This window comes from Rhodamnia argentea, chromosome 2, assembly GCF_020921035.1.
Source record: "Rhodamnia argentea isolate NSW1041297 chromosome 2, ASM2092103v1, whole genome shotgun sequence".
Classification (NCBI taxonomy): Eukaryota; Viridiplantae; Streptophyta; class Magnoliopsida; order Myrtales; family Myrtaceae; genus Rhodamnia; species Rhodamnia argentea.
Genome location: NC_063151.1, coordinates 13,003,967 through 13,018,921, shown reverse-complemented (window position 1 = coordinate 13,018,921; position 14,955 = coordinate 13,003,967). Strand labels below are relative to the sequence as shown.

Genomic DNA, 14,955 nt, shown 5'->3' with positions numbered 1-14,955 from the left:
TTGAGCTTGAAGCATACGGCCTCCATGGTAAGATTTGGCTACGAAGCTTGTGGCTGCCATGGTCACTCGACCTCGAAACTTGCGGCCACAGCCGTTTGAGCATAAAGCTTGCGGCCTTCATGGCCCTTTAAGCTGGAAGCACGCAACAATGATCATTTGAGGTCGAGGCTTACGGTTGCCATGACTAGATTTAGTTTCGAAGCTTATGGCAGCTATGGCTAGACTTGGCTTCAAAGCTTGCGGTCATGGTCGTTGACCGCTCAAGCTCGAAGTTGTGTCTTCTATGACTAGATTTAACTTCAAACCTCACGGCCACCGTGGCCACTCAAGCTCAAGTCGGAGCCTGCATCTCCTATGACTTCTCAAGCTCGAAGCTCTTGGCCATGGAAGGGGATAAGAATAGCAGGATTACCACAACTTTCGTATGGCCCTCATTTGAATGCCATAATCTTTTTTTTTTTTTCACAAACTTTAGTGTCACATGGGAGTAAAATAGATCATTTGAATATCATTTTCTGCAAATCATCATACATAATTTTTTCACTTAATTTTCCATTTGGCGTTTAATTTTTAAAAATGAAGAAAATTCCTACTTGGATTTTTATTTTTATTTTGATTTTTTACTTTTCATATTCATTGTTTTTCTTTTGTTTTTTCTATGCCAACAATGTCATTCGTGATTTCCCTAGGCAAGGGCCTTGGCAGCCCCTTCGGCCACGACGAGGGCCGTTGAGGATCCGCCAGCCATGGATGAGGTGGCACTCGCCTAGTCCGATGAGGGCCTTTGTGCACTTACCCGCTGTCGGTGGAGTCATGAAGACCTTTGCCGGCAGTCGGTGGAGCCATGAAACCCTTGCTTAGGGTGTTTGCAACCCCGCCAACCATAGGCCTTCATGCCTTTGCCCCGGCTGACGAGTTTGCGATGGTCTCTCCTAAGGCCTTATCGACCATGAGGGATAGAGTTAATTGATTTCGATTTTGTCCCACCCATGAACCAAGAATCGAACAAGTAGGATCAATTCTCAATTTTCAAAACCGATGATAAGATCAGAGGTATTTAGAACCGTACCCGACCAAACCGATTGACACGGTTTGGTCCTCGGGTAGTTCAATGGAATCGATTACATGTACTTGAAACACATTCACACACGCAAAAAAATATCGTCTTGCTTCAAAAATTGGGTGAAAATTGTGAGAGCATTGATCATAGTCAACTAATACTACACTTGATCTTAGCCAAAGGACCGAGAAAGATATGCTTTGGGCAGTGTAGCTTGGCTTTTGTTGACAATCCCTCTTACATTCCCTACATTACCTTTTGATGTGTCACTCTCGAAGTGGCAAGGATGTCTTAGGCCCGCATGGTTTGGCTTGGAAACTTTTGCAAGTGAGGGGGAGCAAGAGAGACAAAGGGAGTGAGCACGGGTTAAAGTCTCACATCATCTGCTAGAGAGATAAAGGGAGTGAGCATGGTGCAATAGGGAGCTTTGCAATCCCTCATCGGCTGCTCGAAGAGGCGACCAAGTAGGTTGCTTATTTAAGAAGCGAGGGATGGGATGGAAGTGGGCATCATGTTCTCGATCTTAAGGCTAAGATTAAGTGGAGTTGTTTCTCAATGACATTGAATAAAGTCTTGAACCGAGTCACTTTTATTTCACTCATGATCATTAGATTTCAAATCTTTCCTTTATATATTTTTAACAAATAAAATTAAGATTCATAAAATCATAATCAATCGGGTTCGAGTGGGCGATTCTACAAGGGGTTCTATATGCTTGGCTGAGTTATGTCGGCCGCTTCCTAACGCATCATTAGGCAAAGATAACAAGCAAATCTTTGCTTAAGAGAAATTTCAAATTTCAAAGTTCAATAATCAATAATCGTCCTAAAAAACGTGATAACAACACATTTTATAGGGTATTAACCCTAAACCTAACCCTAGTAGGATTCTAAACATCAAAATTCAAAATTATAAAACCGCCATTAATAGTAAAATAAATCCCGAAAATACTAAAAAAAAAGGAAAACTCATCTAGACATTCCCGAATCGCCAAAATCCATCGTTAGTCATAGCCTAATACAGTGAATATTGATCGGGACGCCATTTCACTTCAGCCGACCGAATTTGAGCTCGATCCGATGTTGTCGACTCGATCCGTTGGTTCTTGGCACATCACCGTTTCGCCTTCCGATTGGATCTCTGCTTGTCCAATCGATCTAGAAACGCACTACCAATACATTCCGCATCATTCTCCTCCACTTGAGAAAAACTCGCCCTCGAGTTAGAATCAAAATCCGGATACATCGGTTCGGTGGACTCATGAAACGGCGACAAGTCAGCAACATTGAAAGTATTGGATATGCCCATGCTATGTGAAAGGTTTATAACATAAGCATTATCATTGATCTTCCTACTAACGATATAAGGCCCGTACTTCTTTTGCTGTAGTTTGTTGTAAAAGCCAAATGGTAACCGCTCTTTACAAAGAAACACCATGATTTGATCACCAACTCCAAATACACGCTTGCGCTCGTGCTTATCTCGCTGCACTTTGTACCTTTTATTAGCCTCTTCCAACTTCTGTTTGACTTCCCGATGCACCTCAACAATTTGATTAGCCATATGATCCGCTGCTACACTCTTATCCGCTTGCTTGGGCAATTGTATCAAATCTAGAGTATGCTCGAGGCGCCTTTGTATAAACAACAAAAAATGGCGACTTGCCAGTAGAACTATGGATTGCATTATTATAAGCAAGCTCTGCTTGGGATAAAGTGACAACCCATTGCTTCGGCTTGGCTCTACAAATGTTTCAAATCAAGTTTCCTAGAGTTCTATTGACCACCTTTGTCTGACCATTAGTCTTGCGAATGTGCTGTGCTACTAAAATTCAAAGAAGGGTCAAACAACTTCCATAAAGTCCTCCAAAAATGCCCCAGAAATTTGCTATTTCTATTTGAAGTAATATATTTAGGTACTCCATGCAAGCGAACCACTTCTTTAAAAAATAATTTGGCCACACTTACTACGTCGGAAGTCTTCCTATAAGGAATGAAGTGTGCCATCTTGGAAAATCTGTCAATCACAACAAAAACAGAATCGATGCTTCTTTGGATCCATGGCAAACCAAGCACGAAATCCATGGACAGATCTTCCCAAATATTTCTAGACAGGTAAAGGCATATACGGACCAATATTTTTAGATTGCCCCTTAGCAATCTGGCAAACATAACACTTCTGCACATACCTGCCGATATCTCTACGCAATTGGGACCGGTAAAATCGCTCTTGGACCGTAGCTATAGTTTTATCACGACCCAAATGTGCAGCTAATCCACCTTCATGTAAATCACGAATTACCTTCTTTTGTAATGAGGTATGAGGAAGGCAAAGCTGATTACCACACATTAGATAACCATCCATGGCATAAAATTCATGCACGGGTTGACCAACGGAACATGTCCCCCAAATCCGCCCAAAGTCATCATCGCCTGCATAATAGTTTTTCGGTTGCTCAAATTCCAGAATGTCTTGGCTTAATGTAATCAACAAGCCAACTCTCCCGCTCAACGTATCGGCTACCACATTCCGCACACCTAACTTCTACTTTAATCCGAAATGAAACTTTTGTAAAAATTGACACCAACGCGCGTGCATGTCTTTGCTAATCCTCTTATGACTATTCAGATACTTTAAGGTTTTATGATCAAAATATAGCACGAATTCTTTTCCAATCAGATAATGCTCCCAGGTCTTTAAAGCCCTTACGATATAATAAAATTCTTTGTCGTAAGTACTTCACTTCTGCCTTGTGTTGTTAAACTTATCACCGAAATAGCAAACTAGTTTGCGCTCCTATGATAAAACAGCTCTAATGCCCACTCCACTAGCATCACAATTCACTTCAAACAGTTTATCAAAATCGGGTAAGGCAAGAACATGTGCAGTAGTACATAACTTTTCTTTTAATATATCAAAACTGTCCTCCGCTTCTTCCCCCCATACAAATTTACCTTTCTTCATACACTCTGTAATTGGGGCTGCAATAGTACTAAAGTTTTTAATAAAATGCTTATAAAAGGTAGCCAATCCATGGAAACTCCTAACTTCGGAAACCATTTTGGGAGTTAGCCACTCTCTTATTGCTCTTACTTTTGCTTCATCCACCTCTATTCCCTTAGTAATGATAATAAATCCCAAGAATAACAGCTTATTAGTAAGAAAACCGCACTTCTTAAGATTTATATACAACTTATTAATCAGCAAAGTCGTCAATACCTCCCTCAAATGCATCAAATGCTCTTCCTCAATTTTACTATAAATCGGGATATCATCAAAATAAATTATGACAAATTTTTCAATAAAAGATTTCAGAACCTGATTCATGAGCCTCATGAAAGTGCTTGGAGCATTAGAAAGCCCGAACGGCATCACCAACCACTCGTACAACCCCTTTTTTTTTGTCTTGAAAGCTGTCATTCACTCATCTCCAAGCCGAATATGAATATGATGATGTCCGTTCTTCAAATTCAGCTTCGAAAACCACTTATCTCCATGCAACCTATCTAGCATGTCATTCAATCTCGAAATTGGAAACTTGTAACCCACAGTTATTTTATTGATGGCTTTGCTGTCTATGCACATCCTCCAACTCTCATCTTTCTTAGGAGTTAACAAAGCGGGAATATCACATGGGCTCATACTATTCTGAATATGCCCATTTCGTAGCAACTCCTCTATATTCTCCTTTAGAATCTCGCTCTCCTTTAGACTCATCCTATAATGCGGTAGATTAGGCGGACTAGCACTAGGAATTAAGTCTATATGGTGTTGAATATCGTGCATAGGAGGCAACCCGATCCATAAATTCCTCTATTCCCGGACCTCCATTAAAATAAGGGATATCGACTTTTAGTTTAAAGTTGTTACCTTCACGATCGTTGTAGCGTCGTCTACCATCTCTTCTTTCACGATCGTTGTAACGTCCCCTTCAAATTCCTCCATAATGATTCCTATTTGCATAATTAGCACGTCCTTCATCCGAAACTTCGGTCTCCTCTTCTTCCAACTCTCTGAATAAAGAGGATTATCCTATTTGCAGACATGAATAGGCTTATCGACGGGGTCCCCGTGAGCAAAATTTGTACCTGACCTTTTGCCATGTCACCGATTCCGGTTCACATCAACATCGAGACCCTCAAATCGATCTACTATCTCGTCAAATCGCTCTTCGAAAGCCATTAATATTTTTGTATTTTCGGATAAAAAGAAAATTATGGTGAAAACATGCCGTAGAATGTGATAACATTCAATTTAATTTAAGAAAATGATTTCTCACGCTCTTAATTTATATTAGATGTTATTTAAGATATAAAATGAGGTTTTGACATGTCTAACCATAGAAAAATGGACTTTAGTTGCATGAATTAAAATAAAGCAAGTGTAAACAAAAATAAACAAAAATGCCTATAAGATACCTTTAATCCTGATTTTTTCGATAAATTCACTCATTCCCAAAGATTAGGGCTATAGCAGAATTTATCCGCTACGTTCTCAAAGATTCGAGTTAGTATGCGGATAAAAGTATAGAATAACATCATCCCTTAATATAAATGGCAGAATACGAAATTCTATACAAATTATAAGTCCCATTCCATAAGATCATGGCTCGGGAAGTATAATTTATTTTTCTAAGCGTCTAGGCACAAGGGAGCATATATTATGGGCATGTTTATTTATAATTGTACAAACTATATAATAAAGCAACTAAATGAACATGGATGACCATATAGAAGCAAAGATGGACCAATTCATTTGAATTTTCGAAAATACATGAGGGGTGGCCGAATATTTGAGAGTGCGGTCCACCTTTCCTCATCCAAAGTTCAATTTTAGTTTGAGAAAATTATCTTTAAGATTTGAAAACTTAATTTCAGATAATTCTCAAAATTTGGATAATTATTTGATTCAGATGAATAAAAAATAAGATATTATTCATCCATCGTAATCTTATTCATAGCATCAAGATAAGCTAGGATAATGTTCAATTTTAGAAAGATATATCCGACCAATGTAAGGATTTATCCATAACATCTTAAGATAAACAAAACATTCACATGGATATGTAATCAAATCCAACTCGGGAAAGCAAGATAATTTCGATCAGTCAAAGCTCATAATTCATACCTTATCTTGGAGATTGCCTTCCTAATTTGAACTTTGAATAAACCTTGCGGATTAGGTTCCACCACCAAGGGCCGAATGGCGGGGCTTACTCATGTGCGGTCGAGGGCTCGACAGTGAGTTTTATGGCTCCGATGAGGCCCACTTTGCAGCAGCAAATTCAACCATAAATTCACCTAGGAAAACAGAACCAAACAACGGAGAAATCGTGCAAAAACAGTGGGGTAATTAGTCTAAACAATGAGTAAAAATTTGCACCAAATCAAGAGTAAAATGTCTAAAAGAGCACTGTTTCAATGCCCAAAGCAGCTCGAATTACAGTTGAAAATGAGTCCTAGCGGTGGCGGGGAGTCGCTTGGTGGGTTGTGGATCGAAGTAGTGATGCTCATGGTGGACTTTACATTGGCTACTCGTCAAGGGTAATTAGTGCACGATCCATCTTGAAACTTTTTCCTCCAAATTGTGGACGCCTCCCTTTCGCAGAAAAAATACTAAGTACCTATTGGTGCTCTATGAGGATGAGCTGTAAAATATATGTATGACTTGTAATTAGCAAAATTAAAGGTTATGCATTTTTAGAAGTTTTTCTTTTATCTGTGTATATAAATCTCTAGGTCATTGTAATAGTTATGAAAGAAGGAATACGGAAAATCAAGGAACAATGTTTTTTCCTCAAAAACTCTTTGTGTTAACATGGTATCGTAGCCTAGGGTTTGTGTCGCGCGCGGGGGACCCTCTCCTTTCCTTCTTTCTCGCCATCTTGCCGGGTCTCGGTTTTGTTGGGGAATGGCAAGCGGGCTCTAACGAGCCGCACTTTAACCCGGTTGATAGTGGATCTAGTGCGCGAGTCCCTCCTAAGACCCGTTACTCGAATCACAATGGGAAGAAGATATAGAAATCGAGATCGACCTTAGTGTAGTCGGGTGGCAAGTGCACAATGTACATATATATGGAGCCGCTATCGATTAATTTTTGGAGGGTATGATCGGGAACCCTATCGAGCGGTCGGGAGAAGCCGTTCGATTTCACAAAAACCAGAGAAGTGGGTCCGGGGACTTGGTTACGCCAAAACTTACATCGACGCCCTTTCGGTTACCGAAGTTGAGTGATTTTCTAATTTAGGAATTCATGCAGATGAAATTCAAGGCGATATAGGCTTTAGTGATCTAGGGTTGTCATGCAAATGAAAATTTCTAACCTACCAATCACAGCCAAGAAATGAAATGCGCAATTGAAATAATCACAATCAATTCAAGCAATTAGTCAGACATGGCATATCTAATACGGCCCTATCGGCCCAGAGAAAAATCCACTTGAGTTCCAGGATGGTTCGGGAAATCTTTAGGGACAAAGGCTTAGAAAGGTAAAATGGTCATTTTTTAGGGTTCGGGACCCAAAAACCACAAAATAGGGTCGGGCTAGTTGAATGTGGCCATTTCCCATCTTTTTTATTTTTTATAATTTTTTTTGGAATTTTCTAATTTTTTGGAATTTTTTATTGATTTTCTAAAATTTATTAATTTTTCCGATCGGTGTAAACCGACCTTGGAACTTCAAAAATTTTCGATCCAGACTATATGAGTCCCGAATTGACCCAAACATTTTTGAAATTTTTTTTGAAAAAATCTGGGAATTTTTTTGAAATTTTTTATGAATTTTATGAATTTTTTTGGATTTTTAGAAAACTTTTATGAATTTTTTTATTAATTTTCCGGATTGGGTCGACCCGGTCAACGCTCGGTCAAACCCGACCCCGACTCGCTCGGGAAGACCGCTCGCCAAAACGACGCTGGATCGATTTCATATACTTTTTTTTTTGAATTTTTAAAACCATTTTCCTAATATTTGAAAAGGCTAAAACTAAATGAACGGCCATTATTAAACCTAGATCCGATCTCGACCGTCGGTTCACACTAGACCAAAACGACGACGCATTTGAACCGAGCTAATGGCCACGATTAAACCTAGACTCGATCTAGACCGTTCATTCCTTCTAAAGCTTAAACGATGCCGAATCTGGCTATACCCTAAACGATGTCGCTCGCTCATTAACCTAAATAGCGCTGTTTCCATTTTTTTTTATTTTCTATCTAATAATCAAAAACTCGAAAAATCTAATCGGACGGTCTACAATTAAACCTCTTGAATTTCCCTAGCCGTCCGATCCGCCTAATCGTTTAAACCAATCTAACGGCCATGCTGACCGGACGATGACTCGGACCACTCACAACTTGCCGCCTTAGACTTTGACTTGTTGACCGCCAGCTCGGCTTCGCTTTCAACCTCTCAACGACGACGGAACGAACGACCGACATTTCTCCGGCGAGATCTAACGGCAAAAACCCAACGAAATTGCGCAAAACCAACACCAATCGACTTGTTTGAACTTCCTCTCCAACATATCCTAAGATCGCGCAATTGCATCGGCTAAGTTTCGAGCTACGTTCTACGTACAGTATCAACATTGTAGGATTCAATCAAGCAATATAAAGTATAATAGGCTAATTCCTTCGCACAATCATACAAACAGGAGTTCTAGAAACTTACCTCGAGCTCTGATTGAGCTCGCAATGGCTAGAAACGCCTAACCAATGCTCGGCCGGACCGCGACAGGTTAGAAGTTTGACTCGTGTGTTTCGAGCAAAATCAATGCAAAAGTGAAATGCGATCATGGTCGGTGATGTTTAAGGATCAAAATGCACACACCAATTCTCAAAATAATGATCATCCGAGCAAGTCGTCATTGATGCATAGTGAAGAGATTCAAAGCTCGACTTACCGATTTTGGAGGTTGTAGGTCAATTGAGCTGGTGTGATCGCTTCCTCTTAGCTCCAGCAAGCTTCCGGTGATGATCCGACGCTCCGATTCAGCCCGGATTGATTGGGCCGAAGTCGCGAAGCTTCGGTGTGAAGCTTCGATAATGGCATCGCACGAGACTCTCTCTCTACTTTTTCACTCTCTCTCTAGCTTTCTGAATCTATTGCGAACCGAATGAACCCTCCCTTCGTTCGCGAAGCTTCTCAACTTTTATATCAACTTTTCAAAATTTGGCGCGCACGGGCCAAGCTTCGCCGACCTTCCTTCGCACCCGCTCGAGTGTGCGAAGAGGTCCAACGGCGTTGAGGATGGAATACGACTCCGTTCAACTCCGTTTGGCACTCCGACGATCGCAAAATGGCCTCGAATTTGGTCATTTCCTCAAATGTTGACTTTCCGGGTTGCTGAGGCTTTGACCGGTCGTCCCGCCGTACTTCGGCGACTATTGGCCCCAAAGTTGGTGGCGATCGACGCATATTAACTTGGTGAACAAAACGCCTCCCTAAGCTTGTTCGATTATAGTAATTGATCGTCCAATTTGATCGTCAAAATTCATCATTCAATCTGCAAAATGGCGCGAGCTCGAGGAAGACGATGACACTATTTTGGATTGGTTCGATCGGTTCAACCGGCAATCATATCGGTTCGAACCGGTCCCGACTTGCAATTTTTGAAATTAATTAAAATATGTGTGGAATTTTTGCAATTAAACCTCAAAATTGAATTCGGGTGCTTGAATACTATTCAGAAATGTGATTTTGCCCAAAATTTCTCATCAATTTCTGTAAAAATCTCAAATTTTTCTAAAATTGCAAATTGGGGAAAAGTTCGATTGAGTGCCCAAATGATCAAATTGGATCAAATTACCCTTGTCAATCGATTTAGAATATATGAAAACCTTAGGAGGTAGTCCAATTTTGTCATGAAAGTCCCCGGATTAAAAGTAATTTCAAAAATTGGAAATTCCGGGAGCTAAATTGCAAAGAATAATTGGGTATTTTACCCAATCCGTGCAATTCGTGCAATTGAGGGTGAAATTGGTTAAATTGAAACTACAGAGGACCATAATTGAATGTCTTGACTCAAAACATGCAAAAGTTGCAAATAAAAAGACTCAAATAATATTTTTTAGGCAAATTCAACTCTCGATGTTGTGAAGAAACACCTAAAATTGAATTCAATTTTTAATTTTTCTTGAGGTCAAAACGAAAAGGGAATAAAAATAAAAATATGGAACATTTTTCTATATTTTTATAACCTCGGGAAGTATTTTTTGTGAATTTTATTGTATTTTCCTATTTTTTGAAAATATTAAAAAAATGCAAAAAATATGAAAAATTATTTTTTGGTCAAGGTTGGTTCCTTATGCTTGGCTAAGGCTTGCAAACTTGATTTTTCAAATTTTTGACTTTTTATGAATTTTTATGAATTTTATAAAATAAAACTAAGAAACACTTGATCAAAAATCAAGTGTCAACAGTTTGCTCTATGTTGACACGGTATCGAGGAATAACATTTTTTTGCTCATCTTCTTTATTGCGCCTTCGTCTCGTGTCGGCCACCCAAGACTTCGTCTTGCCCGATCTTCTTCATCCTTCTTGTGATAGACCTCGGACCCATGACAGGTTAGAATCCTCCAGGCGCAGTGATTCCCCACCAAAATCAAGGGGGAATTCGACCACAGAAACACTTTTGGAGAATCTGACCTCCGGGTTGACTCATATTCTGACTCAGAACCAAACTCCTCCTCTAGCACCAATACCGCTGAATGATTCATCTTCATCATAGATTGCATTTAAATTGGATGGAGCTAAAGATGGCTTATCGTCTCAAGTTATCGAAATGTATATCATAGGCAAAGATAGGTTGGGATATTTCAATGGAGACCTCCCTTGGCCTCTCCCTATAGATCCTAATTTCAAAAGTGGAAAACTCAAGATTCAACTATTAAAGGGTGGTCGATCAATTCAATAAACCCAACCTTAATTGGGAATTTCATTCACTTCCCAATAGCGAAGTTTGTCCGGGATTCAGTTGCAATGATGTTTTTCGATGGAATAGATGCCTCTTAGGTTTATGACTTGAAGAGACGTTGTCGCGACCTTCCTTCGATCCGAGCGGGGCGAAGTTGAGCGAAAGTTAATGAGCCGCGCTTCCGACCCAAATGACAGCAGATTTTCGGCGCGCGAGTCCCTCTCGAGGACCCATTACTCGAATTGCGATGTAAAGAAAATTTTATCGGGGTCGACCTTAGTGTGGTCGGGTGACATGTGCATAGTGTACATACATATGGAGTCACCACCGATCACTTTTTGGAGGGTATGATCGGGAACCCTATCGAGCGATCGGGAGAAACCGTTCGATTCTACGAGAACCAGAGATTTAGGTCCGGGGACTTAGTTACGCCGAGATTTGCATCGACGCCCTTTCGATTACCGAAGTGGAGTAATTTTCTAACCTAAGAATTCATGCAGATGAAATTTCGGGCAAGGTAGGCTCTAAGAATCTTAGGGTACCATGCAAACGAGAATTTTCTACCCTAACGATGTCAATCAGAAATTTAAATGTGCAATCAAGGTAATTGTAATCAAATCAGCCAATCAGTCAAAAATAAGAGTAATGCATCTAACATGGCCATATAGGCCCATAGAAAGACCTATTCAAGTTCCAGGATGATTCGGGAAAAATTTGGGGCGCATGGCCCAGAAGGGTAAAATGGTCATTTTTGGGGTTCGGGATCCAAAAATTACAAAATTGGGGTCGAGCCATTTGAATGTGGCAATTTCCCATTTTTTGTGATTTTTCAGAATTTTTCTAATTTTTCTAATTTTTTTGAACTTTTTATTTGTTTTCTAAAAGTTGGGAATTTTTCGGATCGGTATAGGACCGACCGAAAAAATTCAAAATTTCTCGATCCAGACTATAAGAGTTCCGAATCGACTTAAACATTTTTCAGAAATTTTTTGGAAAAATCTGGGAATTTTTATGGATTTTCTATTAATGTTGCAAATTTTTTTTGGATTTTTATGTATTTTTTATTAATATTTTGGATAGGGTCAAACTAGTCGCCGACCGGTCAACCCAGTCCCGACGCGCTTAGACTCATTTTGCACGGATACGGCGACGTTTCCTATTTGTTGGGTTTTTTTTATTGAATTTCTAAACTAATTTCCGAATATTTAGAAATATTAAAAATGAATGGACGGCCGAGATCAATCCTAGATCGATCTCAGCCGTTGACCCTTCATTAAACAAAACGACGCCGTGTTGGACTCACCTTACAAAATGACGCTGCATCTGGTTATTGAACGGATAGCCACGATCTAACCTTAGATCTAATCTGAGTTGTCGACTCACCTAAATCAAAACGACGCAGCATCATTTAAATGCATGAACGGTCACGGTCTAACCTGAGACTCGATCCGGGCCGTTCATTCCCTCTAAGCCCAAAAATGACGACACATTAGCCTCCGAACACGAAACGACGTCGCTCATCTACTAATATAAACGGTGCCGTTTTTATTTTCCTATTTTCTATCTAATATACCAAATATATAAAAAACGATCCAATGGTCGAGAATCAAACTCATCTAATTATCTCAGCCGTTGGATCATATCTGAGTCGGCTCGCTCGCGCTAACGGTCGAGCCGACTCAGATCCGAGCTGGACCTATCACGGCGCAACACCTAAGATGCTGACTTGTTGACCGCGCCACGTCGACTTCATCTTCTTCCTCGCGACGACGAAGCAACGGACGGCCAGGACCTCTCCGGCGAGATCTAACGGTGAGATCTCGCCGAAATGACACCAAACCAACCCTAATCGGCTCGCCTCGACTTGCGGATCAACATATCTAAAAATCAAATAAGTTCATTGGCTAAATTCTAAGAATCGAACTACGCATACTCGGCCATCGCCGAGTTCAAACTTGCAATCTAAGGCCTAATCGTAGCAATTGATCCATACACAAGCACCATAGAAAGGTTATGGGACTTACTTCGAGCTCGGATCGAGCTCGCATTGGCCGGAATTGCCCGGCCGAAGTTCGACCGGACCGAAGCAGGTTGAAGGTTCAACTCGTGGTAATCGCACGAAATCAATGCAAAAACATGATGCGATGATGGTTAGTGAGGTTTGAGGATGAAAAGGCACACATCAATTGTAGAAATCTTGCTCGCAGAAGTGAGATTCCTTGCATATACGATAGGAGAATGTGAAGCTCGACTCACCTATTACGGGCGTTGCAGGCCAATTGAAGTGATGCGATCGCTTCCTGGAACCCGTGTAAAGCTTCTGGACTTGATCTTGAGCCTCGATTTGGCCTGGATTGGCCGACCGAGTGATGTGCGATCCGAGCTCCGACGAACTACAGTGAAGTTCGCGAGAGCTTCACTCACTACTCGCTCTCTCTTTCTCTCTCTATTCTATTGATGAGCGAACACAAATGAAGCCTCCTTTCTTCGCAAATCTTCCTTGTTCGTTTTATACCCGTTTTTGAAATTGGGGGCGCACGGGCGAGCCTTCACCGACTCACTTCGCACGTGTTCCCGCGTGCGAAGATGTGTAAACGGCAACGGCGACGGTGGGAAATTCCGTCCAAACTAACTCGTGCTCCGACGTGCGTGAATTGGACGTCGTTTGATCAATTCTGTGAAATGTTGACTTTTTGTGTCGCCACAACTTTAATCGGCTCGCCGGAGCTCCTTCGGTGCCCATTGGCCTTGAAGTCGAGTCGAATCGATGCGCCTTGGTCTAAAGAATAAGATGCCCACCTCAATCGATTCAATTAGGACCGAATTGACCTTCAATTTGATCGCCAAACTCGATTGCTTATACTGCAGAATGGAGCAAGTCATTTGGGGAAGATGACACTGTTCGGGACCGGTTCGACGGCGGTCGAGATCGGTCTCAATCGGTTCGAACCTTGAATTTTCAAAATTAATTAAAATTGGTGGGGAATTTTCACAATTAAACCTCAAAATTGAACTTAGGAGCTTAAATTTTATATAGAAATGTGTTTTTGCCCAAAAGTTCTCATCAATTTCTACAAAAGCGCCCATCAATTTCTACAAAAGCGCCAAATTTTTCTAAAATCCCAAATTGGGGAAAACTTCAATTGGGCGCCTAATTGATCAAATTGGACCAAGACACCCCTGCCAATCGATTTGGAATGTATGAAAACCTAGGGGGATAGTCCAATTTTGCCACGAAAGTCCCTCAATTAAAAATAATTTCAAAAACTAAAAGGTTGAGGGACTAAATTGCAAGAATTTTAGGAATTTTTGCCAAATTTGTGCAATTCGTACAATTGGAGATGCAATCGATCAAATTGAAGCTAGATAGAACTGAAATTGAATGTCTTGACTCAAAATGTGCAAAAATTGAAAATAAAAGACTCAATTTGTATTTTTTTTTCGAATTCAATCCTTAGTGTTATGAAGAAACACCTAAAATTGGATTTAATTTTTGATTTTTCTTGAGGTCAATATGAAAAGGGAATTAAAAGAAAAATATTGGACATTTTTCTGTATTTTTGTGATCTCGAGAAGTATTTTTTTTTTATGAATTTCTAGTATTTTCCTATTTTTTGAAAATATTAAAAAATGTGAAAAATATGAAAAATTATTTTTTGTTCAAAATTGGTTCCTTATGCTTGGCCAAGGCTACCAAACTTGATTTTTCAATTTTTTGATTTTTTTTAATGAATTTTTGAGAATTTTTGTAAAATAAAACTAAGGAAAATTTGATTAAAAATCGAGTGTCAACAACTGCCCCTCTTTAAAAGTAATCTCGGTTAGAAGTTGCTTTCAAAGAGAGGTGACACTTGAATCTTTAATCGATTCTGCTGGGGAGAAATTTTAAAGAAAATAAGTCTTGACATTCAATCACTTTACCTTTGCCATTAAAGTCCAAGATTCCGAGGAAGGATTATTTCGGCTCATCTTTATGTGA

General features: G+C 40.1%; 1 pseudogene; it reads right to left on the bottom strand.

Annotated features, from left to right (window-relative positions):
• Positions 1–1,098: 1,098 nt before the first annotated feature.
• Positions 1,099–1,257, bottom strand: LOC115727409 (annotated as a pseudogene).
• Positions 1,258–14,955: the final 13,698 nt, after the last annotated feature.